The sequence below is a fragment of the Schistocerca americana genome, chromosome 3 (genome assembly GCF_021461395.2).
Source record: "Schistocerca americana isolate TAMUIC-IGC-003095 chromosome 3, iqSchAmer2.1, whole genome shotgun sequence".
Classification (NCBI taxonomy): domain Eukaryota; kingdom Metazoa; phylum Arthropoda; class Insecta; order Orthoptera; family Acrididae; genus Schistocerca; species Schistocerca americana.
Genome location: NC_060121.1, coordinates 624467890 through 624489520, shown reverse-complemented (window position 1 = coordinate 624489520; position 21631 = coordinate 624467890).

Genomic DNA, 21631 nt, shown 5'->3' with positions numbered 1-21631 from the left:
CCTTAGTATGTGACATGAACTTTGAACTTGATACATCTACCATTTACTGAGAGAAAGAATTCTTAAAAGTCGGACAGACAAAGATAGACAGATGGACGACGAACTGATTCTATAAGGGTTCGATTTTTACAGAATGAGGTTCGGAATAATGGTTCTTAATAGGATATTTGATAGCCACGGACGGCAGTGCATGCGCTACAACGTGCACCCAAACTGGTCACAAAGTTAGTAAGCTGCTCTTGTGGTAGGGCGTTCCGTTCCTCCAGTTGGGGTTGAAGACTGCGGATGGTCGTTGTTGAGGGTGGACGTGGTGCAATAGTCTCCCCGGTATCCCTAACGTGCTCAACGAGATTTAAGTCGTGGGAACGCAAAAGCTACCCATTCGTAGAATATCCTCTCATTCCAGAAAGCTCCTCCACCTAGCCAGTTCGATGCGGTCGCGCATTGTAATGGCTCTGAGCACTATGGGACTTAACATCTATGGTCATCAGTCCCCTAGAACTTAGAACTACTTAAACCTAACTAACCTAAGGACAGCGCATTGTAATCCACGGAAATAAAGTCCGGGGCAAAAACACCTCTGGAAAGACGCACATGGGGAAGGAGTTGAGGTGTCATGTCAGAGGGGTGTTCTGAACACAATTTCGACACAAAGCAGCTCAATAGGCTGTGGAGTGGAAGCGGCAGGCTAGTAATAGAACAGTGCCTCACCATTGACTAGACACTCATTTATTGAACACATAAGTCAGGTGTTACCCAAAAGGAACAAGCGGTACAAATTACAAAATAATATTCTTTTCCTTTAAGTCACTGAAACATTTAAACAGGCAAATAGCAATCATTTAACTGAAAGCCCTTTAAGAAAGCAAGACTAGAAAATTTGAATGATGAGTTAAAATCGTATTTAAATAGGCTGTGACCGAGCACATATTTTAAAAATAAATACTTCCTTTAAGGAACCAGCTATCAAAATTAATTACATAATCCTCAACAACCATATTTCATCCAAGACATTTAAGATTAAACAGTAATATACAACATCAGAGAGCTGCAGTCCCAAGTTTTAAGCAGCACGTTTCAGATGGACTGCACTGCAACAGTACAATACAAGTCCCTCAGAGCCGGCCGAAGTGGCCGTGCGGTTAAAGGCGCTGCAGTCTGGAACCGCAAGACCGCTACGGTCGCAGGTTCGAATCCTGCCTCGGGCATGGATGTTTGTGATGTCCTTAGGTTAGTTAGGTTTAACTAGTTCTAAGTTCTAGGGGACTAATGACCTCAGCAGTTGAGTCCCATAGTGCTCCGAGCCATTTGAACAAGTCCCTCAGAGGATCTCCCCACACAGGAAGTTATTGCCGCAATCAACAAAATATCAACATCATTCCATGTAAAGACCTAAAACAAACTAAAAGCTCTCTTACGTTTGGTACAGTTAATTCCCTTTCAACATAACATACATCACAAGTCTAGCCCTAGGACGGCACCGATATCCCACAATTTAGCAAGCGAAAAACTACAGCGATGCACTCATCACGTATCCTTACAAAATCCAAGAACAGAGAGCCGGTTCCCCAATAGCGGAAGATTTAACCACGCGCAGCGTGCGGGTTTGCGGGATGCTGATCTCGCCCTTAACCTCAATACCAGTCAGCCTACAATCTTGAACCACCACACACATTCCTTCAGTTACTGCATAGAAAGCCAATGTGATAGGCAAACAGACCAGCATATGATAAAATCTTAAGCGATTTCCTTACTAGACAACCCTTATGAACAGTAGCTGCAATTTTTTTTGAACGTGAGTACACTCACAATCTAAAGACAAATAACGCCAATCATAACGACAGTAGCACATAAGCAAGTAGCAGTGGTAATTTCTGCTTAGATTGGCTACAAATCAGCGCGTGATTTAACACACCAAAGAACAGTCTTTACAACATAACCATCAATACAATAGCAAATAACTCACACGTGTACTCCCCACGATTTCGATTCGCAAAGCCATAGAGAAAACGTGGAGAACGTATCACTTAGACCAACATAATGGTGCTCCCTCAGTTACCCCAAATAACTGACTCCCTTAGTTGCACAGCAAAGAACCAGACCTAATGAAACCACCACAGTTTTCGCCTCTGCATTGTCACAGTACAAGTGAGACTCAATCACAAATGTAATTTTACATCACCAGTTCCCTTATAGTCAATACAAGCGCCTAATTTTCACCCGTTTATAACGGCAGGCAGCAACATCGTACGGAAAAGAGCGTAGACACAAGATCTTACCAATTATCTTCTCCGAAAGCGGCCACCGCAACTCTCGGGAACCACTGGGACATCCAATGCAAAAATCGTGACTCCTTCACACAAATTACAGGACGCCCGCTTCCCGCTGCTTGCCACGGCGCCTTCCATTCAGAGCCAACTTGTATATCTCCATGCGATAGGTCCGGTCCCACACTCGCTGCTTCAACCCGACAACCGTCTTCCACCACGTCCCGGAGCACACCCACCCACGGGACCTCGCCTCGTTACTCCTCGCGTAGGTCCCAGAGGGCGCTGCTTACCGCCCTGACCGTGGCAGGAAAGATAAACCACCAGGGTGGCACTATCGATATGAGCCGCCATGGCTCAGGAGTATCCGTCGCAACAGCGTTTACCGGTGTGTGTGCCATGTTCAAAGATTTGGAGGTCAGTACGGAAATGCGACATTATGCCTCCCAATAAAATAACACCTGGACCATCAAATCGATCATGTTCTACAATATGCTAGAACTGAATACACTTAATGTCCCAAGGAGCATGGCCGAACATGATCGTATCGTTGGTTTTTTCTAATTTTTGTTGAAACTTTGTTAATTATAAACCTGTCTGGCTGAAAACGGTTTTTTCAATTACCAGTCGTGGGTAATAACTGAACTGCCATACTTCAAAAGGTTCATCCCACCGTACGGAATCCACTGTTTTCATGATTTGGTAAATTTATTTTATTTCTTCGTACATTCACTATGTCAAATTGCGTTCTGCACTTAAATCTTGAGTACCACCTCGGGCGTCACACTTGATTAGCAGAGCCGTTTTCCAAGCGTCTCTTCGTTACCTAACACGCTACGGTAACGAGCACCACGGACGCATGCTCATGAATTGCAAACGATTTTGCAAGTTTCGGGGCGTAAATTAATGACTGGCAGGTGCTTGCGAACTCCAATTAGGCGCGTTAATTTGCCTATCAAATCGACAGTTCACCATCTGCAGAGTAACTGAACTGCCGTACTCGGAAGGATATGCGCTCCCTCGTCATATCACCTCGTTATCAATCTATTAAGAAAGCTTCACACAGTAGAGGAGGCCAAGATGTGATAAATACGATATTAAGTCAGTTACGTATCAATTATATTAAAAATCTGACTTTTCCACTAAAGCTTTATTAAAGAAACTACCCTAAAACAGTATGTAGAGCACCTCGACTCTTAATTTATATCTCTGTTTACTTATTTATGTACGCCAGAAAACGAGTTTGCTTCCTCGTAGTTAAAGGGGATGCTTCTTGCGTTTTACTCAACATGCTCAATCTCAGGAACACTTGTTCAAAGGGCTAACGGACTGACAGTATCGTCGTACAGAAATGTATAAATGAATATTAATATAAATAAATTGGAACGTTAGGCACAACGTTGTTTTAATAGTGTAGATACTGAGTAAACTTTACAAAATTGATCTCTTCAGGTGAACCCTTAAGTCACCGACAAAATTTCAGCATTCCTGCACAAAATCACAAATCAAACGCTTAGATTCTCGTACTCTTTTCTTTTTTTTTCACTTTGCCCATCGTCAATGATTTACTTCCATACAATGTAGTGCTCCAAACGTGTGTTCTCAAAAATTTATTTCTCAAATTAAGTCCGTTGTTTGGCAGTAGTAGGTCTGTTTTAGCGAGCATTGTCCTCCTTGCCGGTGCACGTCCCCTCCTCAGATCACCTTTGCGTCATCCGCTCCGCGTTACTTGCCTTCCAAGGTAACACAATTACTTCGAATTGTCTACGACGTGGTCCCTAATTTCAGTGTTTAGTTTGTCCAGAGTCCCTACCAAAAACGTGACCATTAAAATTGCTACACCACGAAGAAGACGTGCTACAGACGCGAAATTTAACCGACAGGAAGAAGATGCTATGATATGCAGATGATTAGCTTTTCAGACCATTCACACAAGGTTGGCGCCGGTGGCGACACCTACAACGTGCTGACATGAGGAAAGTTTGCAACCGATATCTCATACACAAATAGCAGTTGATCGGCGATGCCTGGTGAAACGTTGTTGTGATGCCTCGTGTAAGGAGGAGAAATGCATACCAGCACGTTTCCGACTTTGATAATGGTCGGATTGTAGCCTATCGCGATTGTGGTTTATCGTATCGTGTCGTTGCTAGTCGCGTTGGTCGAGATCCAATGACTGTTAGCAGAATATGGAATCGGTGGATTCAGGAGGGTAATACGGAACACTGTGCTGGATCCCAACGGTCTCGTATCACTAGCAGTCGAGATGACAGGCCTCTTATCCGCATGGCTGTAACGGATCGTGCAGCCACGTATCGATCCCTGAGTCAAAAGATGGGGACGTTTGCAAGACAACAACCATCGGCACGAACAGTTCGACGACGGTTGCAGCAGCATGGACTACCAGCTCGGAGACCGTGGCTGCTGTTACCGTTGACGCTGCATCACAGACAGGAGCGCCTGCGATGGTGTACTTAGCGACAGAACCTGGGTGCACGAATGGCAAAACGTCATTTTTTCAGATAAATCCAGTTTCTGTTTATAACATCATAATGGTCGCATCCGTGTTTGGCGACATCGCGGTGAACGCACATTGGAAGCGTGTAATCGTCATCGCCATTCTGGCGTATCACCCGGCGTGATGGTATGAGGTGCCATTGGTTATACGTCTCGGTCACCTCTTGTTTGCATTGACGGCACTTTGAACAGTGGACGTTACATTTCAGATGTGTTACGACCCGTGGCTCTACTCTTCATTCGATCCCTGCGATAACCTACATTTCAGCAGGATTATGCAGGACCGCATGTTGCAGGTCCTGTACGGGCCTTTCTGGATACAGAAAGTGTTCGACTGCTGTCCTGACCAGCACATTCTCCAGATCTCTCACCAATTGAAAACGTCTGGTCAATGGTGGCCGAGCAACTGGATCGTCACAATACGCCAGTCACTACTCCTGATGGACTGTGGTATCGTGTTGAAGGTGCGTGGGCAGCTGTACCTGTACACGCCATCCAAGCTCTATTTGACTCAATGCCCAAGGGTATCAAGGCCGTTATTACGGCCAAAGGTGTTTGTTCTGGGTGCTGATTTGTCAGGCTCTATGCACCCAAATTGCGTGAAAATGTAATCATATGTCAGTTCTAGTATAATATATTTGTCCAATGAATACTATTTTATCACCTGCATTTCTTCGTGGTGTAGCAATTTTAATGGCCAGTAGTGTATTTAATTTTTGTAGGCGCTTTATTAAACCGCGAAGTAATGACTGAGCGTGCAGATATCTGTCTATACGTGTAGGCTTACGATATACTCTGTGCCCCGGTGTTCCCTCCGTTGTCCTATATACTTCGAAGTCTAGAAATGGAATTGCACCGTTCTTCTCTAGTTCAAGCATGAACTCTATCTTCCCGTTCATGTTGTCTAAATATTCGTAAAACTTGTGTAGTTCCGCTTACCATGAGGCCATATAGTGAGCGTGTCGTCCATGTATTTGAACCGGCAACGTGGGCGTAAAGGAGGCTTCCATGAATATGTCGGCTTCCAGCGTACGTACGTTGAAGTCATGTACAGCTCAACCAGGTCGCATATGTCCGGCAGGACTTGCTCCTGAAGGATGCTGATAGTTTCACCCATTTGCACGATCGTAAATAGTGACTTCAAGTCAAAGCTGACCATGATGTCCGTAGGTAAAATTGTTTCTCCTTTAGGAGCATGTCCCGCCAGATAACTGCGACCTTGTTGAATTTGACTTCAACGTACTTCAAATGGCAAGGAAAGTATTACGAGCAGACAGACTTCGTAGCAATGGGGTCTTCCCTATCTCCGCTGGCAGAACGTGAGCAAGACTGCGGAAAGGAAATAAAATCCAGCGAAGCCTGTGTATTGGCCAAGCAGCTGGTTATCACGAAACGCAAAATCAGAGAGGCCATCGAAATACTCAAACACCCTAATAACATGAAAAGAGAGGATGAACTCAGACTTGCCCCATCTTGGCAGCCAGAAATCAGAGCCCAACAGACCGCACTGTTAAGACGACGCATGACCACTACCGGCGAATAACTGAAGGCGCACGGCCGACGTCCAGCATTTGGTAAACAGCAGCCAACTTCTCATTCGACGGTGGCCACATAACCACATAACACAAGAGTCAATAGGCAACAGGGGTTACGCTCTCCTTCCACCACAATAACCGATTAGAATAAAGTTCCCTCTCTTCTTCCTTAAGTGACCAATGAAGCGAACTATCTTTTTAAAATTATCTACATCTATGTGATTACTCTGCTATTCACAATAAAGTGTCTGGCAGTGGGTTCAATGAACCACCTTCACGCTCTCTCTCTACCGTTCCACTCTCGAACGGCACGCGGGAAAAACGAGCACTTAAATTTTTCCGTACGAGCCCTGATTTCTCTTATTTTATCGTGATGATCATTTCTCCCTATGTATGTGGGTGCTATCAGAATGTTTTCGCAATCGGAGGAGAAAACTGATGATTGAAATTTCATGAGAATACCCCGTCGCAACGAAAAACGCCTTTGTTTTAATGATTGCCACTCCACTTCACGTATCATGTCTGTGACACTATCTCCCCTATTTCACAATAAAACAAAACGAGCTGCCCTTCTTCGTACTTTTTCGATGTCATCCGTCAGTCCCACCTGATGCGGATCCCACACCGCACATCAGTAATCCAGAATAGGGTGGACAAGCATAATGTAAGCAGTCTCTTTGGTAGACCTGTTGCACCTTCTAAGTGTTCTGCCAATGAATTGCAGTCTTTCTTTTTTGCTCTACCCACAATATTACCTATGCAATCGTTCCAATTTAGGTTATTTGTAATTGTAATCCCTAGGTATTTGGTTGAATTTACAGCTCTTGTGTGGCTTATCGCGTAATCGAAATTTATCTGATTTCTTTTAGTATTCATGTGAATAACTTCGCACTTTTCTTTATTCAGGGTCAATTGCCACTTTTCGCACCATACACATATCTTATCTAAATCATTTTGCAAGTCATTTTGATCATCTGATGACTTTACAAGAAGGTAAATGACAGCATCATCTGCAAACAGTCTAAGACGGCTACTCAGATTGTCTCCTATGTCGTTAATATAGATCAGGGACAATAGAGGGCCTATAACACTTCCTTAGGGAACGCCGGATATTAATTCTGTTTTACTCGACGACTTTCCGTCTATTACTACGAACTGTGACCTTTCTGACAGGAAATCACGAATCCAGTCGCACAACTGAGGCGATACTCCGTAGGAACGCAGTTTGATTAGAAGATGCTTGTGAGGAACGGTGTTGAAAGCCTTCTGGAAATCCAAAAATATGGAATCAATTTGACATCCCCTGTCGATAGCAGTTATTACTTCATGAGTATAAAAAGCTAGTTCTGTTTCCCAAGAACGATATTTTCTGAATCGGTGCTGACTATATGTCAATAAATCGTTTTCCTCGAGGTATTTCATAATGTTCGAATACAGTATATGTTCTAAAACCCTACTGCAAATCGACGTTAGTGATATAGGCCTGTAATTCAGCTGATTATTCCTACTTCTCTTTTTGGATACTGATGTGACTTGAGCAATTTTCCAGTCTTTAGGTACGTATCTTTCTGTGAGCGAGTGGTTGCATATAATTGCTAAATATAGAGCTATTTTATCAGCATACTCTGAGAGGAACCTGACGTGTATACAATCTGGACTGGAGGCCTTCCCTTTATTAAGGGATTTAAGCTGCTTGTTACACCGAGGATATCTACTTCTATGTTTCCCATCTTGGCAGTTGTTCTTGATTGGAATCTAGGAATATTTACTTCGTCTTCTTTGGTGAAGGAGTTTCGGAAAACCGTGTTTAATAACTCTGTTTTAGTGGCACTGTCATAAGTGACTTCACAGTTGTTATCGCGCAGTGAAGGTATTCATTGTGTCTTGCCACTGGTGTGATTTATGTATGACCAGAATCTCTTTGGGTTTTCTGCCAGATTTCGAGACAGAATTTCGTTGTGGAAATTATTACAAACATCTCGCATTGAAGTACGAGCCATATTTCGAACTTCTGTAAAACTTTGCCGGTCTTGGGGATTTTGCGTTCTTTTAAATTTGGCATGCTTTTTTCGTTGCTTCTGCAACAACGATCTGACCCGTTTTGTGTACCATGGGGGATCAGTACCATCACTTATTAATTTATGTGGTATATATCTCTCAATTGCTGTTGATACTATCTCTTCGAAAACATTCCACAAGTTTTCTACACTTACATGATCAGATCGGAAGGAGTGAAGACTGTCTTTTAAAAAGGCGTTAAGAGCACTTTTATCAGCTTTTTTAAATAGATATACTTCGCGTCTCTGTTTGATGGTTGTAGGTGTTACAGTATTCAGCCTAACAGCAACTGCCTTGCGGTCGCTAATCCCTGTATTCGTCACAACACTCACTATTTGTCCAGGATTATTTGTTGCTAAAAGATCAAGTACGTTTTGACAATAATTTACGCTTCGAGTGGGCTCATGAACAAATTGTTCAAAACAATTTTCTGAGAAAGCATTCAGTACAATTTCGTATGATGTTTTATGCCTGCCGCCGACGTTAAACGTATAATTTTTCCAGCGTATCGAGAGTAGATTGAAGTCACCACCGACTATAATTGTATGAGCGGGGTACTTATTTGAAATGAGACTCAATTTTTCTTTGAACTGTTCAGCAACTGTGTCTTCTGAGTCGGGGGGTCGGTAAAACGATCCAATTAATAGTTTAGTCCCATTGACACGTGTAACCTCTACCCATACTATTTCACATGAACTATCTACTTCAATTTCGCTACAAGGCAAACTACCTCTGACAGCAATGAATACTCCATTACCAACTGTATTTAATCTATCCTTTCTGAACACTGTTAGATCGTTTGAAAAAATTTCGGCTGAACTTATTTCCGGCTTTAGCCAGCTCTCTGTACCTGCAACTATTTGAGCTTCAGTGATTTCTATTAGGGTTTGAAGCTCTGGTTCTTTCCCAACACAGCTACGACAATTTACAACTACAATTCCAATCGTTTCTACAACTACCTTACTGTGTTTTACCTGCCCACTTTTAGACGGATACCCTGAGACCCTCTAATCTAAAAAACCGCCCAGTCCCTTCCAGACAGCCCCCGCTACCCCGCGTAGCCGCCTTCTGTGTGTAGTGGACTCCTGACCTATTAAGCGGATCCCGGAGACCCACCACCCGATGGCGCAAGTCAAGGAATCTGCAGCCTACACGGTCACAGAACCGCCTGAGCCTCTGATTCAGACTCTCCACTCAGCTCTGCACCAAAGGACCACAGTCGGTTCTATGAAGTAATGGCATGCGAGGTGAACAGTAACAACAGAATATAAGGGGTACTGCGTGGCTAGAACGCACCCGTAGGCCCAGAAGAAGGCCGCTGCAACCGTGGCCGAAACGTCGGTGCTTTTATTTAGCCGCTGTAGTTTTATGCATTAAGACGCGGTAACATACCCAGAAAAGTTTTATGCCGACTGACTTTGGCCGCGGAAGCCTACGCAACGGTTGAAATGTTCGTGATACGCTTGTTACACAAGGAGCATCCAATGATTAGCACACGTACGAAGTAAATGGTAATGTTCCTCTTCGGTGATAAATGTCCCGATTTTAACTGTATCTTCGACTGCAATGAAAAGTCACCGTGAAGCGTCAGCTCAAACAAGTGTAAAGTTTGGAACAATGCTAAAAAGGGATGGAGCTACAATCCAATGATAAGAGTTTGTTGCTTGCGTAAAAACTTCGCCTACTGATAGAGTGACTTTTTTGGGCCATTTTGCTTGCTGCCTAGCAAACTGAACCCTTACAATGCAAAATAATCCTATCTGAATATCACAACTAACGTTACGGTAGACGTTCCGACAGCAAGTTTCGTCGTTTTTTCACACGAAAACTTCATTTCCATAAAGAAACGCACTATATCATCATGAACTACACGCCTTAAGCTATTTTTCCACATAGTCGCCACTCTTACTGAGCCTTTTATCCTAGCTTGTAGTCAGTTTGAAGAAACCTCTCTGCGACACAAGGAACTGCCGCGTAGCCTGCTCCATCTCTGCATTGGTTTGGAAGTACGTCCGGCAGTGCGGCTTTCAACACAGGGAACAGGTGAACGTCCGATGGGCAAAGTCGGGGCTGTAGACTGGACGAATGTGAGCCTGTGTAACCCTTGCTGTGTATGGTTTTGCGTTGTCGTCCAAGAACTTGACTCAGGAGCCCTGGTCTCTTTCGCCGAATGGCGGACCTAAGTTTTATGAGAGTGTCTCTGAAGTGTCCCGTAATGATAGTTCTTTGCTGGAGAATATCAGGAAGAATCAAACCTTTCGCTTCCCAGAACAATGTGATCATTACGAATTTTTTCCTTAATGGTGAACTGGAATGCTTCCACGTCATTGAGGTGACATTGGTTTCTAGGATATGGTGTTCCACCAATGTCTCAGCTCCCGTGACGATTCTGAACAGGAACTCATTTCCCCCTCTCGCCTACCACATCAAGTGACTGAGGCTGATTCCCATTAGTGCACTCTTATGTTCGAGGGTAAGGTTTGTAGGCACCCACCTTGCAGACACTTTTCGGTAATCTAGCGCATCATGGAGTATGTGATGGGCCTGAGCATGGCCAATACACAGTGTGGACGCCACGTCCGATACCGTTATGCGCATGCCCACTAACGCCATGTCCTGTGCTCTAGCAACGTTGTTTATTGACGTTCGTGGATGACAGACACACTACACGTCCATTTTATACCGATAACAGCACGCACTTCCAGTGGCGACGACATTGTCAGTACACCTCTGTCTGCCTTCGTGATTTGTACTCCAATAAACTCGGGCGCGCCGGTCTGTTCCTACTATTTCTTCAGCGCTCTGCACATACGTCAATCCTCCTCCGCTCCATCTTTGGACCAGTAACAGGCGTGTATTCAGGTAGCGTTTGTTTATGCCATCTAGTGTACAATCTTCTCTTTCAAAAACAGTGGCGTACCATACTTTCGTTACGTCACTCATACATCAAGTGAAAGCAGAGTACCCAGTATTAAGCAAAAGAAAACATTAACATGGCGTTCGTAGGGCTGGCCCACTATGCTCCTTTTTTTGTTTTCTCCTCTATTCGCTGTAGTGTGAGCGTCTGTTCATTTATAGGGTTACAAGGGATTGTTAGTGAACACTGGAGAAATGCGGGAGATCGTTCGTTCGCTTTTGCTCACGAGTATAATCCAGGAATCCGACTTCAAAATATTCTACATCATTAGGAAAAATGTACAAACGCAGGAAATGAGGGTCTACCATCAAACGCTGCAGTAGCCATATGTTTGACATGACTTGGGGAGTAACTGGAATAGGTCTCGAAATCTTAGATGTCTCAATCGTGTTTCCCTGTCACTCTTCGCACTGTACTCGCCCTACACCCATTTTACACGCAACCAATAGAATGCTGAAGAAAGGTTCCTGAGCCACACAGACAAGCAAGTACAGTTCATTATCCCCAGTACTCCGTGTCCCTTAACCATTGGAAACCCTGGAAGCTGCGTGCATCAGTTGGCTTCTTGGCTCGATGCAACCATTCAGTTTCCCTAAAATTTACATTTGTGTGTGTTTATTGGGAAGAAAAATACATAAACCCTTTATCATACAAAATGCAACAGATTAAGATACATTAAGATATTTATATTAACATTTTGGTGAGTATTTTATCTCCCGTTCGTCTTTTTCTTACATTTTTTAAAAATATTTTATTTCATTTTGTATGAAAAACGTTTTATGTATTTCTGTTGTAATGGTGTCAAATTTGCCTAAACCTTACGTAAACTCATATTTGGTCATGTTTTACGAAATTTATGTACATGCATTTGAATTAATCTATACAGATGAGTTACTTATTGTTTACTGAAGTATGGAGACACAAATGTAAAAACATATTTCAAATGTCATCTGAATTTTACTTATGTTGGAGCTTGTTATGCTTTTATTTAAGTATAGTGTGCTTTACGTTTGTTACATGCGCCACCAGGTGCAACATGTACAATTTACTTTTTCACCTGTGACCTTGTTACCGTCAGTATGAACTTATGCGTAGTATGATGTACTAATATTTGATGTTGTATGATGTATTTATTGCGAAATTTTTGTTATGTGCCTTCCATATATGTATACAGTCAGTGAACACATTTTCTTTCTAGTAATATGTGAAATAAGGTGTATCACATAGTTATTCCTTTTTTCTCTTATCACAGATCTGATGATGAGAGTCTGACAGAAAACGTTCCCTATTTGAAGCAATAAAGTGTGATGTAGGTAGATAACTTTTGCGTGAGTACGCCATGGTTGCAGTGCTTTAAAAGGCCATCTTGTCTCCCGTAATAAAAGGTATTAGGTTACGACAAATACACTTTCAAAAGTATACTGTACAGTGTCTAATAAGAAAATTATGAAGTGTAAATCACGATAGCATTTAATGCTAACGTACTATAACATTTCAACAACTCTGCCTTCAAGTTTGGTTTTCACTCTTACCATTACTACGCTTATCTTTTTTTTTCAGGTCACAGATAATTCTAACCTTAATGTTTTCCTTGAGTTAGGGAATTCTAAGTGGAAAGCATTCATATGTAGAATGGTAAACTTACTGAAAGGACCATTATGCATGAATTAGAATTTACTAACTTTGTGATACATTTCACTGGATTTACCTTTTATCTTAACTAGCAGTAAATGACTAACTTTAAATTCAGTACTAATTAGTTTTTCTTTTATTTCTATGTACACAAGGTTCTGCCGACTTGTCCGTCTCGTCTGTCAGCATCTCTTTCTTTTAACTAGTGTGTGACAGGGTGTTCATATGGCTCGTGTGGTCAGTTACAGCTTTTCAGGTGGAGATATCATTGAGCATCGGCTAGTTGTGTGGGAGTTCACAGAGCCAGGTGAATCTCTGACAGTAAATCATAAAAGTAGTTATTATATGAATATGTTTATTCCAAGCAAAAGCTAAAACTGTCATGGTGTTGCCAAAACACAGTCAGTGCCCCCAAATTGCAGTCTGGTGTCGGTCAGCAAAATTTGCTGAACCCAGTAAGTGGCCTAAGGTAATGGCCAGCATGGCATAATGTATCGTTCTGTCGAACAGGCAATAGCAGCACTCCAGCGGAATGGCGCAGCATCAGCCCCCTAGGCAGGCAGGAAGCTTGCCGCTATGACTGCAGCCGACCACATTGGCTGGAGTGGCAGCGCAACTCAGTGAGCAAAGAGTCAAGCATGCTGAGTTGAGCGAACAGCCCCACCATAGCAGGAGCTTGCAGGGATAGCCTACAGTAGTAGAGTGTGCCCTCACAAGGCAAGTCAGCAGTGGCTTAGCGTGCACTCACAAGGCGAGGAGCAGCTTGACAGCTAGTCAGGTCCAAGCATATACTTTGGAACCTCAGGTAACCACACTGAAGTCAATGGAAGTCAGCTGGCCTCCAGGCTGGAAGGCACCAGTTGACTTCTGTTGGCATCAAGCATGTGCTGCCAGTAGTTCGAAAGCTAACGAAAGTGGCGTGTAGTTGTAATTGCTAGATGACACTTTTCAGATCAACAGCAGGTGGTGACAGACGCAGCATAGCTGAAACGAGTAGTATTTATACTGCGCTCGTCCACCACAGTTCACCACGCCATCAGTCCTCATCTTACACAGAAAGGAAATAGCCAGGTGCGAGGCCTGGACGTATCGAATCTCATTCAAAGGGGAGGATTTTAAAGTTTAAAGTTTAAAGTACGGTGAATACTGAGTGGATCCAGCACGGTTCTGCCAATCGATATCAGAGACATCTGCCACGAGTACGCTGTGGTGTTGGTAATCTCTGGCTGCAGCGGAAGTCTGGCATGTTTGCTGGAGTGCAGTCCCAGTCAGAGGTCTGCCTACGAACAAGGAAGGAGACACGTGGCCCCCTGCAGTACGTTGGGCAGTGGACGGCAATACTGTGTCACAAATCATTGTTAGCAGTACACTAAGTAAGAAACTTGGCATGCACAGAAAAGTAAGAGAAGGTTGCTCGTTACATATGGCGTTATATGCAATTGTTTTAGATCTTCTCTTCTGTACCATATGTTGTGTCAAGGAACTTCGACAGGAAACGAATAGCTCACTTGCAGATCTTACACCATTGACTTGGGTATTTTTGTGGGAAGTTAAAAAAATGGAGACAATTTTCATAGGATCATCTACGGTATGGGAAAGCTACAGGTGCAGTTGTTAGCCCCAAAAACACTGTGATGTTGCCAGTTGCTGGTAATAAGTGGAACCTAAAGCGGAACTGGTTTCTGCCAAAAATCAACAACAAGTGTTAGGCATCATTACGACAAATAACCCATAAAGAGCGACAGTTGAGCCATGTCGGCCCGTTTCGGGTCGACTCATCGCTGATTGCTTATCTTTGGTTCACTGCTGCGCCGTGTGGTTATGTGGCGCTGCAAGACCGGGAGGTAAGCTAAGCGAAGGAGAGTTGTCAATGAGATGATGAGCCGAGCTTGGGAAGACTGATTACGATGAAGTGTGCACTACTGGGCATGCTGCACGGCGAGGGCAGCCCCGCAGGCTAGGGAGCATTTTGCAGTGGTCACTGTTCCAGTGGTCGTGCCGTATTATGGTTACACGTTAGGTGACAAATAGAACTGATTTTTGATGACATTGTTTGTCCATTGAAACCATATTTGTGGTGAATAAAGCGGATCTTCTGGAGGACTAGAGATTACTGTTCTGAACTCTTGATCCAAGCATTGTAATTGCCTCCCTTTACATTTGTGTTATCAGTGTGGCTGAGACTGTTTTTTAAATGACTGTGCCTACACCTGCTTTGCCTCTGGCTGTGTGAAACATGACGTCATTTAAGTTTGCATGTGGCGATTTGTCTTAAATTCATGCATTTATTTGTATTGAAAACTGATGGAAATCTTGGTGTTTCCAGTGCTACCCACGTGGACTGCTAAGTTTAAACTATGGTTATGTCACTGGATAGTTGTTCTACTGGGCGTATATGACCTGTCATTTACTCTTGGGCTCACTGCAGGAACTATGGTAAACTGCAAGAAACTGAAGCTTAATTTGCGTTGTTTTAAATTCTGGAATTTCAGTTGCGGCATGCTGTGAAGCATTGCAGGTCTTAGTGATGTAACTTTGTGACCTAGTTAATATTTTACTGCAAATTATATATATTTCTACATAGCCGCCGACCAATTTAGATGTTTGTCGGAGCGTTATACCAGATTTCCAACACGATCGTCATAGAAGGGAGCCGCCTGTGCTTTCCGATAATTCTCTACGTAGCCTGCACCCAAGTGTTGTCTTCGTATCCAGCGTTTCATGTGAACAGAGATGATATTCAGGTCGAGACAATTAGGGCTGTGTTGTGGGTGGTCGAACACTTCCCATCGAAAAGGCTGCAAGAGCATCTTCACTGCACCAGCGTAATGCAGCTGAGAATTGTCATGAAGGAGGAAGTGGATGGCAGTAGTGTTAAGTGGGCTGCATTCATTAAGGCGAAGCCTCTCAGCGGGCCCTCCTACTTGTCGGGAGACATCGTTGTTCTAGGCACCTTCACTCGTTCACAGTGCACTCACAACTGAAAAAAGCGTCTTGATACGATCGACGGTGATACTAGAGACATTACCCAACACATCTGTGCAAAGCTTCATTGGGTTTTCACTGCGGTGTCCATTTCGCGACCGATTGGAACTTACTTTCTGGAGAACGCTCATAGAAATGTAGCTATGATAGGAAAATTAAAGCACAGCAACACATAAATAACCGCAAAAGCATGGTATTGAGGTCAAGTCCTCCCAGTGTGCAAAAATAGAGAGAGCTACACAGAAAGCAATATATTGGCTTATATGGAGGGGTGAAATCGTTGTTTCTCTATAGACCTACACCCTCAGCTTAAATAAGGCTGGACTGGCACCAACTGACGTGCACGCAAAACGCTCGGCGAAACTCGTCAACAAAACTAAGCATGTAAAAGAAAAGGGACCACACTTGCCAACTGCTGTACTATTTCACAAATATCGTCCAAAACCGAAACTAGCACCAGTTAGTACTTTCAGTATGCCATACTCATTGTATTTCGTCCGAAATTAGTCCTAAAAAGTTCGTAAAATTGTCACAGCTCTCAAAGGAACAACAGTTCCTAATAAATGTCAGCCGCTATTGCCGTAGCACAATTGGAGAATAGCCTGAGATAATTTGGAGATATCTGTGATACTAGAAGGCGTCATATCGACTTGGTGCAAAGCGGACAATAGCGACCAACATAGAGCTCTGCTCCATCCAGTTAAAACCGTCAGCCACATGTGGAAATTCGAAGGAACGCAATCAAACATCGTTTTGAGTGCCCAAAATCTGCTGCAACATGGGACAGAGCAATGTGTGCTGCGACTCATCAACGATGAACGGACATACATATTCCTAATGCTATGATACACAAATGGAAATCGTTTACCAAAGCAACAACATGGATCATGGTGCACACAATTCATGTAAATTTTGGGCATAATTAACGGAAAACTTACAGTATCTGACATGCTACTGGGGTGAACATGAGAAAGTAACTCTTCATCCCAGTTATAAGATTACGTACCCGAATTTTCTCAAGATTCAAATACGTAAAGCTTCTGATATAATTTTGACATAAAACCTTAAGTATAAGAAAATGTAATGAAAGGTCTATAGAAGTGTCATTTATGAAATAACTCAGCGGACAAAGTCTTACACATTTCCGTAGTAAAAACTGAAATGTGAATGTGTTGTGGGGTACACTGACGTGACAAAAGTTACGGGATACCAATAAGCTGATATACAGATGGCGCTAGTAGCCCGCACACACGGTATAAAAGGGCAGTGCATTGGCGGAGCTGTCATTTGTACTCAGATAACTCTTGTGGAAAGGTTTCCGATGTGGTTACGGCCCCACAACCGGAACTGACAGACTTTGAACGCGGAATGGTAGCTGGAGCTGGACGATTGGGGCAGCCCATTTCGGGAATCGGAAGGAAACTGAATACTCCAAGATCCATAGCGTCGAGAATGTGCCGAGAATAACAGATTTCAAGCATTTCATCTCGCCAAGAGTAATGTAATGGCTGACGGCGTTCACTTAACGACCGAGACCAGCAGCGTTTGTGTAGACTTTTAAGTGCTGACAGACAAGCAACACTAAGTGAAGTAATAGCAGAAATAAGTGAGGAATATGAGACGAACGTATCCGCTAGGACATTGCGGTGAAATGTGGAGTTAATGGGCTGTGGCAGCAGACGACCGATGCGAATGCCTTTGATAACAGCACGAAATCGCCTGCAGCGCCTCTCCTGGACTACTGACAATGTCGGTTGGATCATAGACGACTGGAAACCCGTGGCCTGGTCAGATGAGTCCCGAACTCAGTTGCTAAGAGCTGATGGTAAAGTTCGAATGTGGAGTAAACCCCACGAAGCCATACACATGACACTGTGACTGGTGGTGGTGGGGCTCCATAATGGTTATTATATACTAGAAGTGATTACGTTCGACTACTTCGAGGTTATTCTGGACGAAGTAAGGCTTTAGCTTCACTCAGCGCGTACAGTGTTCAAGTAATTTACGGGAAAGCAGCCAGGTGAAGTCGTAGACGACGTCATCCGTCAGCATTCCTGTATGTTATTTGAACATTCTGGACAGTTCGAGCGAATGATTTGGCCACCTATCGATTATCTATGGGACATAGCAGGGAGGTCAGTTCGTGCACAAAATCCTGCAGTGGCAACACTTCCACAGTTATGGGCGGCTAGAAAGGCAGAATGGCTCAATATTTCTGCTGGAGACTTCCAACGACTTGAGTCTATACGACGTGGAGTTGTTGCACTACGCCGGGCAAAAGGAGATCCAACGAGACATCAGGAGGCATCCCATGACTTTCGTCAGCTCTGTGTATATTATTATTCATAAAATGAGTATGATTTCTGTCTTACACTGTTATGTGATGTTATTACTGCAACTGTTAAATGCCAAGCAAATACCTTGAAAAAAATATCTTCGATACGTCATCCAGAGACGCACCCTCTCGAAACCTGGACAGCAAGCTACACCGCGATGCAGAGCGCCTCTCTTGCAGAGTCTGCCACTTGAGTTTGATAAACATGTCCGTGATGCTATCACGCTTACTAAATAGCCCTGTGACGAAACGCGCCGCTCTTCTTTGGATCTTCTCTATCTCCTCTGTCAACCCGACCTGGTACGGATCCCACACTCATGAGCAATACTTAAGTATAGGTCGAACGAGTGTTTTGTAAGCCACCTCCTTTGTTGATGGACTACATTTTCTAAGGACTCTCCCAATGAATCTCAACCTGGCACCCGTCTTACCAACAATTAATTTTATATGATCATTCCACTTCAAATCGTTCCGCACGCATACTCCCAGATATTTTACAGAAGAAACTGCTACCAGTGTTTGTTCCGATATCATTTAATCATACAATAAAGGACTCGCTATATCAAATACCGCGCCCAGATGGACTCTGTGAATTTACCAGCAAAGATGTAAGCTGTCAGCTTGGCACTCTTGTCTATTGTACGACGCCCCTAGGACATTAGAATGATGTTCAGCTGAGGCTGCTATAGGCCGATCATGTGTGTGAGCGACGTTGTTGTTCTGTCTGACATTATGCGTCGTACGGCATTGTGTGTGAACCCTTTTTTCTAAGGAGGCAGCGCAAACTGTTTTCTATGTCGTATTCGTGTTTTCGTGAAGCTTTGCTTGTGTAGCCTACCGCACGTTGTTAAACTGTGTTTATCAGTTCGTTGGTTCCTCATGTAAGTCAGGGGGTCTGTTATTTCAACTATCGTTCTCGTTCACTCCTGTTTGTAGAAAATTAGTATCAAGTTTGGGTTGTCGCGTATTTGTGTCTTTAATCGTGTGGTTAAGAGCTGCAAAGAACTATCATGCTTTATTGATACGTCCAGATTTTCATGTGTCTCAAGTTTACTGGCGTACATGCCTTGTATGCTCATTTGTACGATTTCCTTCGATCATGTTAAGTTTGGTGTGCCCGTTGCGCCAAAGTATTCAAGCATTTATGTGTCCCAAGTTAACTGATGTACACCCATGTATGTTCCCGTGTAAGGTTTTGCGCGAATATTAATGTTAAGGAATTTGCTGAAATAATTGTCTTGATATTTTGAGTTTTAATATTGGCCATTAGCAATCAGTTATCGTCTTTCCTATGACACTGTGCCTCGATAATATGTGTATGCCAGAATCTGCTATTGTTGTTTTCATATAATGTGGGCGACATGCTTACAACAAAATGTAATAAAGATACTTTGAGCCCTAACTGTCGCAAGTAGCCAGTGTGGATTCGCTCTTGCAAAGATTTGTTAAGTTCAGTTTTGCATTCTACTAATAAATGGAGAAGTTAAATTTGTCCAGTAAAACCAACAGCACCTTCCTTCCATTCCCGTTGTACCAGTTACTTATCTTTCTCAATTCTCTTCAACGTTAAGTTCATGCTGCTCAACTCACCAATTAACTGAAGTAACTGTTTTTACTAAAATGCATCATCGATAACTAGAACGAGACGTATTTCATTCCCTGACAGGTGTGTGGAGGAGAAGGAAGGTGATGCTACAAACGATGTAACGTATTCTAGGTAATTTTCTTTCTAAAAATAAATCTTTCTCTAACTCCAGGTTCACGCACAGTCTTCAGTCACATCAGCACTTTGGGACCTCGTATGGAAAGCACTGGGATATGAGACTGGGCAATACAGGGTGCGTACAAGTACCAAGTGATTCATTAATAACAACTGAAATTCGTTAAGGGAGAAAGAATAATGACTCGCGTCAGTATGTTGTCAAAGCACATAGCTCTATATATCATCATATGCTTACAAAAGGAAAGGGTGGAATAGAGATCACCAGTAATGGACTCTATGACGGAACAGTGAGGTACGATATGGTGAAAGGCAGAAAGGTCTCAATTCAGTTTCATACCAATACACGCAGGAACCCAACGAGATTTACTTCTACAATTTGCTATCTCACAAAATATAATGAGACCAATCGGAAGTGTCAGGGTTATGCGTCGGGCCTGGCGGATCACATGCATGACCATCACATAAAGGGTAACAAAAATACAGAAAGCAGAATCTAAGAGAAATTTCCCATACAAAGAGATAGCCATCGAGCTCAGAATTATGCGTCCTATGACACTTATTGGTGCGTGTACTTACTGTGGTGAACAGATTCATTACATGTGGTGGTCTGAAGGACAGAATTTACACTGTGTCCATGAAATTCAGAAATCGTACTATGGACAGAAATTCTGCATACGCGTGCTCTTTGATCTACCGATAGAAGAACACCAGTTAGCATTAACAACAGAGAATGGAACACATGGGGTGTTAATGGTCAAAGATGTCCCTGTCAAATACTGAGGTAACCCCATCAATATACTGGAAAATCAGGACTCACAACACAACGAGCAGCCTATCAAAAATTAGAACTGCCCTACAGGTAAAGTTGTTTATACTAACTTAAAATTTTGGACAGGAGTATGTAATCAGTGGCTCCTCTAACAGAATAAAGCTGCATATTTAGAGTTACATGTAAGTACACTAAAGTACGCAAGCATGGAAACGGAAGGTGGTCACAAGACACTTGCATATCCACCACAACGAGAATGACTGGAATTAATCACAATCTCAAGTTAAGCTAAGGAAAGCTGATACCTTTGTCCACAATACCAGATGATCGCTTAGACACGCGTCCAATTCTTACAGACCCTAGTGGAAGAATGCCGGACGACGTTCTCGTTCTAAACGCCCTCCTGGCATTCAATCGTGGTGTAAGTTCCCGTTAGAGCAGATGTGGATTACCAAACACATACCTGCGGAGTATGAAACTGACTTCCGCCCCTGTCACTGACCCAATGTCTCTGATCACTGCACTTTTCATCTACGAAGTTAACTTGCTAGTAATATCCCACAGCCGTATGAACTCTGGACATTCTGGAAGCAACTTCAAATAACTCTCGGTCTCGCGTCCACTCACTCACATTTACTAAGTAAAGTGGAATCAAACTAGCTTTGCAGAGGTAAATAAACAAAACAAAACAGCTCCTTCCTTCTCCAGAAGCTACTTTTAGCTGCGACGAAGTGAAGTGGCAAAAGGACTGAACGCTGACAGAATGCTACGGCGCCAGATGCTCCTAACATTCATGAAACTCTTTCAGCTGACGTGTTTCACCGTGGTGACACTTTTCTGCTGACCCGGCAATGTGATTTCGTCCGCTAAGTGACAGAAACCGCGGCACAACA